The sequence below is a fragment of the Syngnathoides biaculeatus genome, chromosome 13 (genome assembly GCF_019802595.1).
Source record: "Syngnathoides biaculeatus isolate LvHL_M chromosome 13, ASM1980259v1, whole genome shotgun sequence".
NCBI lineage: Eukaryota > Metazoa > Chordata > Actinopteri > Syngnathiformes > Syngnathidae > Syngnathoides > Syngnathoides biaculeatus.
In genome coordinates this window covers 4406126-4423647 of record NC_084652.1, presented here as the reverse complement: position 1 = coordinate 4423647, position 17522 = coordinate 4406126, and the positions used below count along the sequence as shown (strand labels likewise).

General features: G+C 46.5%; 1 long non-coding RNA gene across 1 annotated transcript; it reads left to right on the top strand.

Moving 5' to 3' along the window:
* The first annotated feature begins 6188 nt into the window (after nt 1-6188).
* Nucleotides 6189-16934, top strand: LOC133511359 (uncharacterized). The gene is made up of 3 exons (XR_009797882.1): nt 6189-9723; nt 13874-13945; nt 16624-16934. It is a non-coding gene; the product is annotated as an uncharacterized LOC133511359 (long non-coding RNA).
* Nucleotides 16935-17522: the final 588 nt, after the last annotated feature.

Genomic DNA, 17522 nt, shown 5'->3' with positions numbered 1-17522 from the left:
GCCCTGCCAATGCGGCACTAGTGTTAGCGCAGCGGCGCTAGCGTTAGCATTAAACACTCTGTGTGCCGTCTTTCTTGGTAAATATCTCGTGTTTCAACGTGGGTTTCAATGTGGCCACTTGCGGCTTACGTACCAAATGGTATTTCCTTTACAGATTTACTGGGTGAGTCTTATAACCATTTGCACTCTTGAAGGCCGGGAATTACGGTAATTTCCGTGGCTGTTGTACGCAGTGGTGTGAAACTGCACCGCATCCAGCCAATGGCGATATGAGCGTGGGGGCTGGGGGTGGGGGGGTCAAAATATTAAAAATACCCGAGAGCCGTTTTGAGGCATCGCAGGGCAAAGCAATTAAAATGCTTGCTTTCCTATTTTTGGGTGATGCTGTCACGTCGGGGACACACACACTCACACGCACGGGCGCACACACGCTATCATCGTCATGCTCACGTTGTAATTTGTGTCATTGAACTTTGCCATATTCCCCATTGCAGGATTAAATCTATCAGCATTAGCTTCCCTGCTCCGATGAAGGTTTCAGATAAGGGGCTTGACATCATGGTGAAGATGAGGGGGAGGGGGGGGGTTGATGAGTGTCTGTTGGGGGGCGGGGAGGAGGTCTTATCAAAGCAATCTAAAGAGCTCCCTGAAGTCCGCCTCCGTTTTAAGGATGACACTTATACAGCCGGTGGCCAGGACCGTTCCCCTTTCGCAATTAGTCCGCCGACAAATGAGCGTGTGCAGATGACGAGGAAATGATACCGCGTATAAAGCGAGGCGGCGTTGCTTTTATAGCTACGCGGCCGCCGTTAAAACCGCCCGTAAATTCCAACCGGGTCCGATCGCCGCCGGATGAAACGGCCCGCTGCGACGCGCATGCCGGGCCTCGAGGGGGCGCCGCGCTTCGTGGGGAGAGACTGCGGCGGGGGGGATTTTGAAGTCGCGAGATATCACCAGGGGGGATGCAGTTACTTTAGTAATCGATTAATCTGTGTAGTAGTTTTTCATTGGATTCTGTAGTTTGCAGTTTAAAAAAAAAAAAAAACACTGTATGACCTGGTAGTAGAATATTATTGAAATGAACTTTTGACAAATGACCCTTCTCTGGCTGCATTTAATCCCTCTCATTTGAATTTTGAATTTTATTTTGAAAATTGGCATGATGGCACAAGAATAGCCAATGAGATAGTGTAGTGACAAGATGCGTGCTATATGGTTATTTTCTCGCAAAATAATTCCCACGCCTGATACTGGTCAGCATTCACATTTTTTTGTGAAGAAATCCTTTCATTATTTACTGAAAAACTCACCTAACCGCTGATGTGTTGCTCAGAGGGAAAAGCCATATTTAAAATAAAGATACTGGATTATTGACATCCAAAGGAAAACGTTGAAGTGAATAGAGGAGCTTCATTTAACCGAGTCCATTGCCGCTATCTTGTGGCATCTACGATGACAAAACTTTTAAAATTGCCCACGGATTTTAGCTCCCTCGCTTCTGTTTTTCGGGTTAGGGTTAAACCGTATCGCAATATTGTGTAGGCGGTTCCTCCAAAACCATTACGCGGAATAAGGAATGCATCGTCGTCGGCCCGTCTGGACAGGGACAGACACGCTTATCCTGATGCTGGAGTGTTGCCTCTCTGTGGTCAAGAGGGCAGGTGGTCCTCCGCGGTGGACTTGGAGGGGCTGTGGGTCCCGTTCGTGGATTGATGACTCTGTGACTGGGAGCCAGATTGAGGGCCCACCCGCGTGCCACAGCCCGAGCCCCCTCCCGTCTCCCCGCGCCTCCGACATCAAACGTGCCGTATTATGTTGATCTATGGAGATGGCCCGGCCCGTACTTTCGAGTGAGTCGGACCAGGTCCGTCAAAGGATTTATCTCTGGACAAGATTAAAGGGGGCCGGGGGCGTCTGCCAAACAAAGGCTAACCGGCGGGGTCAGCCGGGGTCCTGGATGCAGACATTTACACCACCAAGCAGGACAGCCTCGTGAAGCCCTCCGTGAGCTTTTTCTTTTCTATTTTTTTACTGACAAGATCTATGTTCTCACCACTATTTACTATTACACACTATTCCCTTTTTCACTTTAAATCCATCTCGCTATAGCTAGCTAGCAATCAACCTATCATAGACATCTAACTGGATCGCTAGCTAGCTTGCTACGTAGCTACCTTCCACATAGAGCTAGCTAACTAGCTAGCTAGCTGTATGTGGAAGGTCACGTGACCCAACCCAGAAAACTGGTTAGCTTCTGTCCTGTGGTTGCCACGCTACCTAGCACGGTTACAGCTTGATTACATGATCGTTTAAAGTCGAACTTGCTGTCTTTGGACGAATGTTACATCCATGCACATCATTTATTTATGTAAATATAATCCGATATATGCTAACCCTAAATATAGACTACTGACGTCTTCCTGGCGGGTGCTTCATCTCGCTAGTATCCAACTAACAGCTTCGTCGTATTATTCTCGTTTTCTCTGCGCTAGTAAGACGGCCGACGTCGGCGTCACATCCAGTGATTTGTTCCCGCTGCTTTGACCTTTGCCCTCCTTCCCCATTTGTCACTTTGTAATGTTTTCAAGCGCCAGGAATGCGGCCTCGTTTCATTATCACCACGACGACTTCATCCCGGCCACGCCGAGAGCGTTCACATGTAACCGCGAGCGTCTCGTTTTCTCTCCTAATTGCCCGTTTGTTTTCCTTTTCCGAGGCGACTTTGCTCGCCCGCCTTTTCGGAGTGTTTTTTGGGTAACGCAGTCACGCAAGGAAAACAATCATTTATATTCATTTGGAAGCGAGCGGGTGAGAGTAGACGAGGAGCTGAGATAGGATCGGGATCAGGCGCTGCTGCCGGCGGGAATGACGTGGGCCCGTTCACACGCAAAAAAAAAAAAAACAACAAAAAAAAAATGGAGACAGGAGAGGGCCGGGGAGCCCGGCGGCCTTGGACAAGACAGCCTTAAATCAGGGGCAACGCACTCCCTGGAATGTACCTTGGCATGCTTGGCGCGTTCACGGCACGTGGGAATATTTGTCTCACTCTGCTGCGCGACTGCTGGCTGATGGGAAGCCGGCGAGGGACCCGACGGGGAAAGAAAGCGCACTCGACCTGCCTGTGCGCACTATTTACTTCATCTCCTCAAGTAAGGGCCGCCGATGTAATCCAATTACTCATCGGGTATATCGTACACTTGGAGAAGTAAATATAATTAAAAAAAAAAAATATATATATATATATATATATATATATAAATATCAATTAAAAAAGAAAAGATTACCTATAAGCCACAATGTTTTTCACACGCTTTCAACCCTGCGGTTTATGCGGTGATGCGGCTAATTTGTGCATTTTTTCAAACGGCCACAAGGGGGCACTCGAGCGGAAAAGGTAAGAGTGAGACCGGTGGAATATATGTGCCCAGAAGGTGACTTTTACCAGTCCAGCCCTGTTAGCGCTGCGCGAGCGCGTTACTGCCGTGTCTCAGTGATTTTTACCAGTCAGTTTTTTTTAACCGCCCCTGTTCGCGCGGCGCTAGCCTTAGCGTTAGCTCCGCTGCGCTAGTGTTAAACTCTCTGTGTACCGTTTTTGTTTTTTCTAACCCCTTTCAACTCAGCAAAAACAAGAAAAAGAAAAAAAATAACAGTTCTGTTGTTGCATATGAAAGATGTACCGTAATTTCCGGCCTATAAGCCGTGACCTTTTTCACACGCTTTCAGCCCCGCGGTTTATGCGGCTAATTTGTGCATTTTTTCTAACAGCTGCAAGGGGGCACTCGAGCGGAAAAGGTAGGAGTGAGACCGGTGGAATATACGTGCCGAGGAGGTGACTTTTACCAGTCCGGCCCTGTTAGCACTGCACTAGCGTATTACTCCCGTGTCTCAGTGATTTTTACCAGTTTGTTTTTTTTTTAACCGGCCTTGTTAGCGTGGCGCTAGCATTAGCATTAGCGTTTTTCTTTTTAGAAACAAATGATCAATTTTACATTGTTAAACTTTCATTTTCAAATGATTTCTTTGTAATTTTAAGACATTTTTTTTCCTACATGGTATATCATTAAAAGGTTAAATGGTTAAATTGTCAATAGTAAAGGATTTTTTTTTTTTTTTTAACCTGGGATTGAACATGCAAGCGTCTTGTAATTGCTTTATTCAAATTGTGTGGAAAAAATATATACAAAGCAACTTTCCTGCTAAAAAGTTTCTACAGAAATCTATGGAACTCGTTCTATATATGTTGTCTTTGTTGTCGTTGCTGTTGTCTTTATATGATCTTTATGTTTTTTGTTCTTTTTGCTGTCATTTTCTATAGAAAATTAAAATGTTTCTATAGAAATTCTGTCAGACTTGGGTCCTACAGTTCTATCGTTCTTTAGAACTTCTTTAGAAACGTTCTATTGAAAATTTTTAGCAGGGTTTTGTTGTCATAAAAGCATTTTCCCTCATACAGGCAGCACTTCATGGACATCACAAAACACGTCATTTTTTAGGCTGTCGATTTTTGGTCCATACCAAATTTAAAAAAAACAAAATCGCGGTGAGCGTTTCGAGTTGGGAAAGGTCTCAAAATTTCCCACGAGTACCAAGAAGAAGGAAGCAAAGCGTTAGCATTAGCGATGGTGAGGCACTGGCGTTAGCATAAACTCTCTGTGTACCGTCTGTGTCACTATCTCGTGTTTCAATGTGGGCACTTGCGGCTTTTACACGGGTGCGGCTTATATATGTACCAAATGGTATTTCCTTTACAAAAGTACTGGGTGAGGCTTATAAACAGGTGCGCTCCATCGGCCGGGAATTACAGTACTGTACTTTTTTCTCCCCCCCACACCAAGTACAAGTACACACCAGGAGAATAATTCATACTTTAGTTTCACAGTCAAACATACGTCAGGAAACAAACCACTCCTCAAATGTGTAATATTCAAATTCACCAGACTATAACTCAAAAACTGGATCTTTACGTCGGGTTTGCAAGAACCGTGTACCTAATATTGTGTCCCGCGAGGATATCGTCTCACTGTCAGTCTCCATCTTGCAAGTGCACACGGCTACCTATCCATGTGTGTTTATGTGTGTGTGTGCACGTGCACGCACATACCAACAATTAATGTGAGTGTGTGTGTGTGTGTACATGTGGTGCATTGCCAAGCCTCGCCCATGCAGTGGGAGGAGAGTCCAGGGTCGGGTCAACACAGAGTGAGCCAGAGGAGACGCTAGCGCCTGGCACCACCTAACACACGCACACAACGTAGACAAACAACCTTGAGAAACACAGTCAGAGCAGAACAGAATGTACATTAAGGAGGTCCTCTCTCCTCCCTTCTTCTTCTCTTATTCTCTCCATGCACCCTCCATCCTTAAAAAGAACGAGTGGAATGGGGGTAGGGGTGGGGGTGAGTAGGACTATAAAATGTTTACCCCTAAGCAGTAAGGAGGTTAAAAGGTTCGCTCGCGGTTAACGGCAGGCCTTGCAAAGGGCCGTGGCGAGTTTCATTTTGATGGTTTTTTTTTTTTTTTTTATTAAGTCTTGTGTGAAGGCTCCAATGAGGAGCAGATGACGGGAGTGGAGCTTTATAGGTGCGGGCGTGTCCGTGTCAGGTGCCGTGCAGAATTTACGGCAGGTCCTGCGACGGGGATCAGCGTCGGGGGCAATGATCTTCTGTTTTTACAGGCCAAATGTGAAGTTTTAAAAGACGAGCGGATCACAGAAGGAGTCGGCGAAGGGTCGACTTTGCACGCCGAAGCGCAGCGGAACAACAGAGCGGGAAAAAAAAATCTTACCTGTCATGCAAGTGTAAAAATAAGCGAGTTGCTGTTCATTTTAAAGATGGCAGGGCGGCGGGCGGGCGTAGGGGGGGGGGGACTGCAAAAGTCTGAGTGGCGTCACCGCTGTTCTGTTCCAATTTTGAAATTGTTTTCCCAATCGGAGATGCGATGCAAATAAACCGTTCCGGAATCAAACCGGCTTGCCCTCCACTGCACTACATGCAAGTGTAAAAATAAGTTAACCGCTGTTTACGTTAAGAAACAAAAAATCTAGACGCAAGAATGTGAAGCCCACCCAATACTGATTTATTATCAGTATTATTTTATTATTATTTATATTTATTATATTATAATATTTATTTGTTTATTATATTATTTATTATTTAGTATTGCACCTCTTTCTTTTTAGAAACAAATGATCAATTTTACAATGTTAAACTTTCTCTTTCAAATGATTTGTTTGTCATTTTAACATGTTTTTTTTTCTACCATGGTATATCATCCATCAATCCATTTTCTTTGCCGCTTATCCTCACAAGGGTCGCAGGAGTGCTGGAGCCTATCCCAGCTGTCAACGGGTAGGAGGCGGGGTAGCCCCTGAACTGATCGTCAGCCAATCGCAGGGCACATGGAGACAAACATCCGCACTCACGACCACACCTACGGGCAATTTAGAGTGTCCAATTAAAGTTGCATGTTTTTGGGATGTGGGAGGAAACCGGAGTGCCCACCCAGAGAAAAGCCATACGGGGAGAACATGCAAACTCCACACAGACGGGTCCTGGATTGAACCCAGGACCTCAGAACTGTGAGGCCAACGCTTTACCAGCTGATCCACCGTGCCGCATTTTCCCTCGTCCGGGCAGCACTTCGTGGACGTCGCAAAACACGAGTCACTTTTTAGGCTTTCTGCTTTTCCAAAATGGACCAAAATAAACTGCAACAAAAAAGCACCAAAAAAATGAAATATATGTAAAAATCCCCGATGATGCTCACAAATATCTCCCGTGCGCCTCACCTGCAGATAAACCCCCCCCCCCCCCCAAAAAAAAGATGACCCGTTCTGCAGGAAGTGCCGCTGTTCTTATTTGTATTGGACTAATTGCGATTTTACAGGCGGTTGGCCCGCGACCATCATCCCGGCGCGCTCGTGCGGCTGACGAGAAACGCTTGGGAAAGGAGGGAGCGAAGAGAAAACACGAGCGGCGGATTGCGAGCATTCTGCAACGCATGAGGTCATGAGAATTGGAGAGCGGCGCTGTCGGACTGATGAAAATGACTCACCGGAGGGACATCGGCGCACTTGGTCACCGAGAGGTCGCCTCCATCCTCGAAAGACAGAGCGAGAAATGCACCGTTATTGAATTTCACTTTTTTTTTTTTTTGTCTCTCGCGTGTGTCGTCCTCCCGCCGCACAATAAACGACGTCGGGATTCAAAAACAACGGGTTGTGGGAACGCGGAGGGGCCGACGCCGGAGCTATTTCTGTCAGAAGCGGTCCCGTTACCCTGGAGGCGGCTCGTGTTTTCCACACAGTTTCGCCGCTTGGCAGTTGAACGTCAAGCCCACCCCTCCCTTCCATCCTTCCACCGTCCTCCTCTTCTGCACCCCCCCCCCCCTACCTCCGACCACCCCACCCGACAGGAAAGCGCCCGTGGCCCGCTACGGAGACAGCCTGACTGTGCAGGCGGCCCGGCAGATGCACTGGAGATAAGTTTGTATGTGTAAGCTGGGCCGCGACCCTCGGCGGCAGGACATTGACCAGATCCTGTCAGGGAGAGGGCGAGAGCCCGGACCCAGTGCCTCCTCTCTGACACCCCCCCATCGCCACCCCCGTCCCCTTCCCCAGCCTACTGTCTCCGTGCGTGGCTTCCCCAAAGCCCAGCAGGGGCCACGGGGGGGTGGGGGGGGGACAGAACTCCGACCACCTCAGCCGCCGGCCCCTCTCTGGAGCCAAGACTTTCCTCTTCTTCCACAACGCCTCCTTGTATGCACAGTAGAGATGCCCCCCCCCCCCCCACATACACACAATGAGCCCCCCAAGATAACACCCCCCACCCCCAGTCCCCCCAGAAAGATAATGGATGCGAGTGTATGACAGAGACGCCGGGGCCACTTATAAAAACAGCATCTTTCATGCGACGTCAGCACTTTTTGGCCTCTTCTTTGGCGTCACAGGAAACGCGAAGGCTGGAAATGTGGAAATACAGACGACGCTTGCGTCTGTTGTTGTCTAATGAGAGTTATTTTGTTGTCCCTTCCAGGGTGCACAAAAATCAGTGAATGGAGCTGCCAGCATCAATCTGGATGCTAGCGACAGCTAGCCGCGGTAAACAATACTCAATTGTGCCGGCCCCATTCAAAGGTTCCCATCGAAGGACATTTGCAGTACGTTAATAGAACCCAAAATGCAAGCTGGTACTGAAGAGTTTTTCTGATTCCCCCCCCAAAAAAAAAAAATCTGGACTTCATTCTTCAGAGTCTGTGTTCTGTTATGGTCGGCTTAACTGTCAAAAAGGAAGCGCCGCTGGTCTATTCCCCGGACTAACGAGTGGGATTGCTGATTCCTCTGTCCTCAAGAACCGCGGGTAAAAGAATTCCACGTCCGCGTCTTTTGGAGGACGATGACGTTCAGTGGGGGGAAAGCAAGAATGTTTTTTTTTTTGTTTGTTTAGCCAGAATCAGAAGCGCTAATGAGGATTTCCTGCTCCTTAGGCTCCGCCGCTAAAGTCCTCACGCTAAATTGCTACGCCACTGTTTTATAGACTTTCGCCTTCATGCTAGCGGAGACTCTTCTGTCACATAGAACACCAGACACCTTCCGCCAACTGTTCCACCCCACTTGGACCTGTTTCTTCAATTTCCTTACCACACTCTCCATTGCTCTGTATTGTTGTTGACCTCAAGTATTTCAAGTCAGTCCTTTGAACCTAACTCGTGATGTTTCCAAATGATCTAGAACTGCTTGTTATCGTTCACCTGGAAAATGGTCACCTGGTATGTGGCTGTCGAAAGAAATCTCTTATGTGCCATGATAAGCTCATATGGTAACAGTATTGTTTACCGTTTGTATTTCGTTCTGAAGTTGAAGATCTTGTCTGGATTTAACTGCTGCGGACTGTGACGACGTTGTTTATTTTCTATTCCAACCGCGTACAGAAACGTCACACATACAGACCGACGTCACTGAAACTCTTCTTGTGTCTGATTCTCAACTGGTGGGTCCGGACTCAAAAGCCAATTTGTGTCGCAGAGAGCTAGTTAAAAAACAAAAAATAGTCCATTGATCCTATTTGTATTGAGATCTTTTAGTTCCGGTTCAGAGGCGTACCAAGCTCCCGCATGGAACATATTAGATAAGCCACAGGAAATGTTATTCACTTCTGCGCTAGTCACTAGTTTACTCCATAAACAGATAAAGTGTACCTCCACCGTACCATGCCCAGTAAAATGCTTTCGGTGCTACTGTACAGTATGTCAAATTCATTTGAAATGGCATAACGTAGTGTTTTAAAGTAATACAAGTGAGGAAACTTTCTCGGTTGGGGTTCAGTTCAAACTCATCGGGACTCGACATTGTTTGGAAAGTGCAGGAAAACATCAAAATCAGTCGGTTCCTGCCGCCTGACGTCAGCGCCGAGACTCGGTTGTGATGACTAAAGGCGCTTCTGACCTTGTGATCGCGCTTTTCTCGCAGAGAGGGAGCAATAATCACCCCCCCCGAACATCACACCCCTTCCGAATAATCACCCGAAGCGGCCAGAATCCATCTTTCACCCGACAGGGCCGCCTCCTCCGCCGGAGGCGACGCGAGGCCGAGCCTCGCAGCTCCTCGCGAGCTTCCACCCGGTTCTTCGTCATCGGATTCCAAGTGGGAGGGAGGCACGAAGACGGCCTGACTGACTCCTACTGACGCCCTCTTCCAGGAAACGTCGGCGGCGGCTCCCTCGGAAAGTGAGTGCTTCGTACTTCGGACTTTGTAATTCCACAGAAAATCAAGCGGATCTAGAAATTACAGGCTGGAGTCGCGATAGTGACGTCAATAGAAGTGCTGTAAAACTTTTGGGGATCATTTCTTTCTCATGCTACTGATAAACTGATTTACCTTTGGCTTGTTCAGAGTCGGAATTTCCTTCGTAATAAATAATGGAATAATCTCATCTGAGGCCAAATTGTGATTTATTAACAGAATAGCTTTTGTTTTCGAAATGTCAAAACATTTTCAACCGTCATGGAGGCATGTGCACAGGGACACCCTTTCTAGTGCTCAAGCATGGGCCTTTTTGCTTTGCGTGACAAATTGTGCCCTTTCTTCTGGAGGCCATTTTGTTTGAAATATATACAACTGAGACGTCTCGCCATTAATTTCCTCCAAAAGAATTATTTCATGTAGTTTTTTTCATATCCATCTTTTTAAAATTCTCTAGTATTTTCTGGGCAGCACAGTGGGTCAGCTGGTAAAGCATTGGCCTCACAGTTCTGAGGTCCCAGGTTCAATCCCGAACAGCCCTGTGTGGAGTTTTGCATGTTCTCTCCCCGTGCCCGCGTGGGGTTTTCTCCGGGCACTCCGGTTTCCTCCCACATCCCAAAAACACGCAACATTAATTGGACACTCTAAATTGCCCCTAGGTGTGATTGTGAGTGCGGCTGTTTCTCTCTATGTGCCCTACGATTGGCTGGCAACCAGTTCAGGGCGTACCCCGCCTCCTGCCCGTTGACAGCTGAGATAGGCTCCAGCACTCCTCGCAACAGACGTGAGGATAAGCGGCAAAGATAATGCCTGGATGGATGTATAGATAAAGCACCCTGTAACTTTGTTTAAAACGGTGCAAAATAAATATTTACTATCCTTATTCTTATTCAGCGTTATCCGCGGCAGACACCAGAAAAATTTGGGGGGTGGGGGGGGGTGGCGGTTCCACGGGGTAGGGGGGGCGACACCAACAATTAGAACCAGCTGGAATATTAGCGGTAGGAACTTATCGAATTGAATGTTTATCATAACTTTTGGCTTTGATGCTATGCTAGGCTAAAGCTACATATTATAAGGGCTACATACTGAAGTTGAATAAATTTGCACACCTGACCAGGCCTTCGCGTGAATTTCCTGCAACGTGACACAACGGGCGAGCGTCCGAGATCCAGCGTAACTTTCGTCCCGTTTGTGATTCACCCCCCTTCCTCCCCCCCAATCGCGCGCTTGTGATTCATCCCTCACTGCGGTACTGAAGGGTGGAAACTTTCAATTTGCGTTCGCCGTTTTGATCCTTCGCGTCACCGAGGGAGTTGCCAGCGGGCGCTCGTTTTGCTTTCACGGTTTGCTGTGAAACGGTCAAAAAGTCAACCTGAAATTGCGACGACTTCCTCCACGCTCGCTGCCGTTTAAACTTGCAGTTGCGACGCTGCTGCACCGATTGCGCCATCGTTTGCAATTCAATGAACGGAGAACGTGATCACGCAACGAGTCATCGTCGATAAGTGTAGTACACGTCCACACGCGTGTCATCGCTGTCACGCCACTGACCTTAAAAAAAACAAACAAAAAAAATGACTGGATAGCGCATACACATCCAACGGTATGTCCATTGGTTAAAGCCACTTGGCCGCCATCTTGGTACTCCCAAAACGTGTGGACGTCACGGTTTACCGGTTGGATTGTGGCGGGGTTTTTCCTCAATGTTTGGCAATGTGGAATTAAAACTGGTCATGTGAGCTTGATGTTTTTTCAGTTCTGGTAAATATGAAGGATTTTTCAATTCCAAAAAAGGCTAAGTGCAAAGGAAAGACTTATAACACCGTGACTACCAAGAAAGCGCGCGTTTTACCTGGGGCCCGATTTCCGTGACATGTTAACTTTTCCCAAAATATGCTGTGAAGCACTATCATCATCATAAAGCAAAAAAAAACGATCATTTTTTTGTCATAAAAACATTAAATTTGAAGTCAATCAGTTCGATATATTTTTGGAAATAAGGACTCGCAATGGGAAAATACATGCTAAACGCATTGTTCACTTGTTGTCTCGGCGACGTCCTATTTCAGACGGAAAATTTTAACTTGTTTCCTCGCATTAAAAAATTAAATTCAAGTTGCAGGGTTCTGTATTATGAAATTCAGCAAAAAATGGACAGAATGCATTTAATCGCTGTTGCTGCACAGGTCGGCATGGTTGTTTTGGGAGTATCAAGATGGCGGATGGCGACTTCAGTTTTGGTGGCCAATTCTTTTTTTTTTTTTTTTTTTTTTTTTAGATCAGTGGGTCACACAGCTGGCATCATTCTGCACCCCAGAGCTGAACTCCTTGACGGTTCCTTTCATCCGAACCAATGGCAGCGGTTGTTGTTGTTGTTGTTGTTTTTTTTACTGGACTCGGTGATTTTTATTTTACTTTGAGAGTGTTCGTACAGAAATCAAAAATGTTTTGCGCCATCATTTTCTAACTTTTCAAAGTCGTAGGACTCGAGATTTGGACCTGAAAAAATGGTGGAAAACCCTTGCGTACTTGTGGAAGGTTTACCAAGTACTCCTGGACCTTAAAGTCTCCAATATCTAAACTTTTATTCAAAAGTTGTGATGTGTAAATTTGCCTCTACTACCAGATCTAAATGTGGGTTGGTCAAAACCCTGTAAAATTTGCAATTTTGCAACCGGTCAAAATCCATGCATCTATCCATCCATCCATTTTCTTAGCCGCTTATCCTCACGAGGACCGCAGGGTGTGGCGGAGCCTATCCCAGCTGTCAACGGGCAGGAGGCGGGGTACACACTGAACTGGTCGCCAGCCAATCGCAGGGCACATCGAGACAAACAGTTGCACTCACGATCACACCAAGGGGCAATTTAGAGTGTCCAATTAATGTTGCATGTTTTGGGGATGTGGGAGGAAACCGGAGTTCCTGGAGAAAAGCCACGCAGGCACGGGGAGAACATGCACACTCCACACAGGCGAGTCCGGGATCGGACCCGGGACGTCAGAACTGTGAGGCCGACGCTTTCCAGCTGATCCACCGTGCCGACACCGGTCAAAACGGCTGACAAATACGAACTCAGTAAACTGAAAATGTAACATTGAGCAAAAGTCTCGGATGTGGCGAAATTGCTGCAAATGATCACCCTGACCAAGTGGATTATTTTGACGTTCATATTTCACAAGTGAAGTCCAAGTTTTTTTTAATTTTGCTAATATTACACTTGCATTTTTTTCTTTTTGTTAATATGATCATCTTAACAGCAATGAAGTGATTTTTACATGTTAAAATAAATATTTCCAATGAGAATTACCTTTTTTTTTTCCTGTTACAAAAATACCGATGATGTTTATTTTTCATTTTTTTATTTTTACGCTAGCTATCATTACCCAGCGTCACTTCCAATTAGCATGTGAACGAGCACATTCCCTCGGAGAGAATCTCGTTACAATTGGTTTCCAAACGCTCCCTCAGCTCAGCGGGATATTGTTTCGTCTTCCAGGAGAAGAAGAAGAAGAAGAAGAAGAAGGAAAAAAATAATAATAATAAGACGCGTCTTTCAGCAGAACGCATGCTATCCTAACAAAGTTAAAAGAGCAAATGAATAATTAGAAATTGTTGGGTCGCTTCCCAGAATCCGAAGATGGAGAATTCCCCAAAAAAGCCTTCCGACGTATCCAAAAATTATTTGGGTGATTGTGGCTTTTGCTTTCAGTTACACGCATCAACTACTGCAATGCAGTACTTTGGTCCATATTCTCAGGCATGTCCATCTGTTCATCACTTAAATACTTTACAAGTACAACAAACGTAGATTTTATTGCAGCTAGCAAGCGCTTGCTAATGTGTATTTCAAACATTGTGAGGAATACTTCTCGTTTACAAATCTTTATTCTCTTCAATTAAGAATATTGATCTGTTTATCTTTATGTTTGCTGTCTATAACAAACACACACAAACATGTAGTTATTTAAAAAAAAAATATATATATATATATATAATATATATATATATATAATATATATATATATATATATATATATATATATATATATATATATATTGCTAGCTAGCGAGCTAGCTACCGCCGTTGACCCGCCAAGTCGCACTTTCTTTGTTATTCTTCTGTTTTATAGCAAACACAACTTGGATTGCAAAGCCGACAGGAAAGAATCCATCAGGTGTGTCGTGGCCCCGAAGCGTCGCAGGTAAAAAGATCGCGACGGCCGTGTTTACCCGCCTCGCCGGCCGCCTTTCATGTCTTAATCCCCCGACCCGTTGCTCACACAAACCCGAGGCCGGCGCGGCCATTGTGTGCGCCGGCCGACGCGTCGTTCTCTCGAGCTGTTGTGTGACTAACCTCTACTGTACGAAAGAGCAAACACGCCATCAAAGGCGAGCGCGCCGCCCGTCTGCAGGTGACGGAGTCAGCCGCGGGTCACGGGGGTCTTTCTCGGGTTGGCGGGCAGGCCAGGTGACGGGAAATGCTTGACCTGAAACATGGGCCCCTTAGAATCCCAGTCATGTGGTATTTGCAGATACTATACACTATTTACAAAAAGTTTGGGATATTCTGTTTCCGGGTGATCTTTCAGGTGGAAAGTCAAATTAATTACAGGGCGAACTTGATTTGACCTTCTCTAAACTTTTGAACCCAGGTCAAGCCGTTTATTTACTTCTTGCGGTTTTACACGTGGGCCCTGTTCGGTTGGACCACTGTTGGTAATTTCGTAGACCGGCAGATCTGATGGTGGGCGTCGTGGACCACCGTGGGAGGATCTACAGCTGACTTCATTCACTGTCAATCAAAGTGGCTCCTCCCATACCCTTTAAAGAGAACGATGATCAACCTTTTCTTTGGTCTTCCTCTCGCTCTTTTGCCTGGCACCTCCATACTCAGCACCTTTCTACCAATATGAGTACACTCTGTCGCCTCTGAACATGTCCAGACCATCAAAGTCTGCTCTCTCGAATCTTGTCACCAAAACATCCAACTTTTGCTGTCCCTCTAACCAGCTCATTTCTAATCCTATCCAACCTGTTTACTCCGAGCGAGAACCTCAACATCTTCATTTCTGCTACCTCAAGTTCTGCTTCCTGTTGTTTCTTCAGTGCCACCGTCTCTAATCCGTACATCATAGACTTTGGCCTTCATCCTTGGGGAGACTCTTCTGTCACATAGAACACCAGACACCTTCCGCCAACTGTTCCACCCCGCTTGGACCCGTTTCTTCACTTCTTTACCACACTCTCCATTGCTCTGTATTGTTGACCCCGAGTATTTGAAGTCAGTCACCACACTCTTCATTATAAATACATCCACGGACTCTAGTGTCTGTGTACCTGTGCTGTGATCAGTTCACCAAAATCACTTGAGACCGGCGGTCTAACTTGCGCTGTCATTTAGACATGGTCTGACTAGATCTCAATTTTGATAGACTGCTTTCCACCAAATATCGATGACGGATGTCTAAGCACGTCCAAAGACACTCGCTCTCTGGACCGAAACAGCCATCTTAACCAAGACCAGTCTGCCAGATCAGCAAACGTGCAAATCTGAAAACACCCCACCCTGCCGCACAGATTTAGAGAAGCTCAAATCACCGTGGGTTGAACTGCAATGTTAGAGTCTGTCTTAGGGTTCATCCTGAAAAGTCACTGAAAGATGAATAGGGCTAACTTTTTGAGAATTTTAACCTAATACCGGGTATTGGTAACTATTTCAAGGTATGGGGTCACCGAAATGTGAACTTCCGCCAGATAGCAAGACTTAGGCTAAAAGAATCAGACATCAGGTCCTCCTCGCCACTGGTTGGCGCCACACTGTCACAGTTTGACACGCTGCCGAATCATCTTGTGTGTCAGAAAGCAAGAAAGGTCTCTGTTCATAATGATGTTGCTGTTTTAAGTGAAATTTTATGTTTCAAAAATACACGCATACATGTGAACATTTGATTCGTTCGTTATGGTATAAAATGGATTTTTTTTTCAAGTTAATAAAGCTTCTGTCCTGAACAGAGAACCCACTTTTAGCGCTAGACTGTTAGCTTGCGTTTCAGTAGAAAAGTGAATGGAAAAACTTTTTTTCATTTATTTTTTTAAAAATGCCACAGCTCAGTAGATCCCAAAAATATTTTCTCATTTTTCTGACGTCAAACCGCAGTTATTTTACTTGCAAGCTTCAGCATTGGCGTTTTGAAAGCGGTCGCCGAACTGGAAAGCGTTACGTCACGACGCCCGGATGCTCAACTCGGGACTGCCGAGCTCAGGCGTCGCGTTTCCACTAATGAGCACACAAGAGCGGACACGAAGCAGACGTTTTGTCTTCGTAAACAGCGCTGCCGTATGATTTGTGTGCTTTCTTTTTGTGCCGTTGTTGTGTGTGCGGAGACTAATTGAGTGACGGAGAGCAGGACTCCGACGCCTCTCTCTATCTGGCCCCGACTTTATCGGAGGGGCCTGTCAGCCGAGGGTCCGCAGCGGCTTGACTGGAATGCCGACTGCAACTCTGGCCCGGGCCGGCGCGCTTTCTATAGCGGACCCTCGCAATGCAGGACACCCCCCCCCCCCCCACAACACACACACAATCAGTCAACAGGACCCCAGGGGCCATTTTCAAAAACAATCACTCTCTCTAAGTAGTCAAGAGGTGCCAGGGCTAATTATAAACAAACTATTGATGTCCGACTAAGGGATTGTGCTAGACTGTGCCAGCATGAGTGTGTGTGTGTGTGTGTGTGTGCTTCAGGGTCAAAGGAAGGTTCTGCTTGACAGAGCGTTCAATTGGCCATTTAACGAGCGTCGCCTGAAGTGCACACACACAAAAAAAGACAGTTGAGCACTGCTTATAACCTCCATCCATCCATCCATCCATCCATTTTCTTAGCCGCTTATCCTCAGGAGGGTCGCAAGGAGTGCAGGAGCCTATCCCGGGCTGTCAACGGGCAGGAGGCGGGGGACACCCTGAACTGGTCGCCAGCCAATCGCAGGGCACGTCGAGACAAACGACAGTTGCACCTCGGGGCAATTTAGGGTGTCCGATTAATGTTGCATGTTTTTGGGATGTGGGAGGAAACCCACCCGGCCACGGGGAGAACATGCAAACTCCACACAGGCAGGTCCGGGATGGAACCCTGGACCTCAGAACTGTGAGGCCAACACTTTTCATATCACTGTTCCACCTTCTTATAATTTGTACAATAAATACATAATAATGGACGCATTTTAATTTACGCCTTTGTCATGTTTGACCAGCCGCATGTGTAGTCATAAGGAGGGTTAAAATACAATTTTAAAAAAATTGAAAAAAGATTGCGTCGGACACAAAACATCCATTTTCTTTGCCGCTTATCCTCACGAGGGTCATGGGAGTGCTGGAGCCTATCCCAGCCGACAACGGGCAGGAGGCGGGGTACACCCTGAACTGGTCGCCAGCCAATCGCAGGGCAAATAGAGACAAACAGCCACACTCACAATCACACCTACGGACAATTTAGAGTTTCCAATGAATGTTGCATGGTTTGGGATGTGGGAGGAAACCGGAGTGCCCACCCGGAGAAAACCCACACAGACACAGGGAGAACATGCAAACTCCACACAGGCGGGGCAGGGATCGAACCCAGGTCCTCAGAACTGTGAGGCCAACGCTTTCCAGCCGCCCAACAGCAATCTAACGAGATTTAATACAATGTATTTATTTGTTCCAAATGGAGTGGTGATAAAAAAGTTTTTAATATGTTGCAGTTAACAGCTGTGCGCAACCTTCGGGATAAATTAAATTGTTCT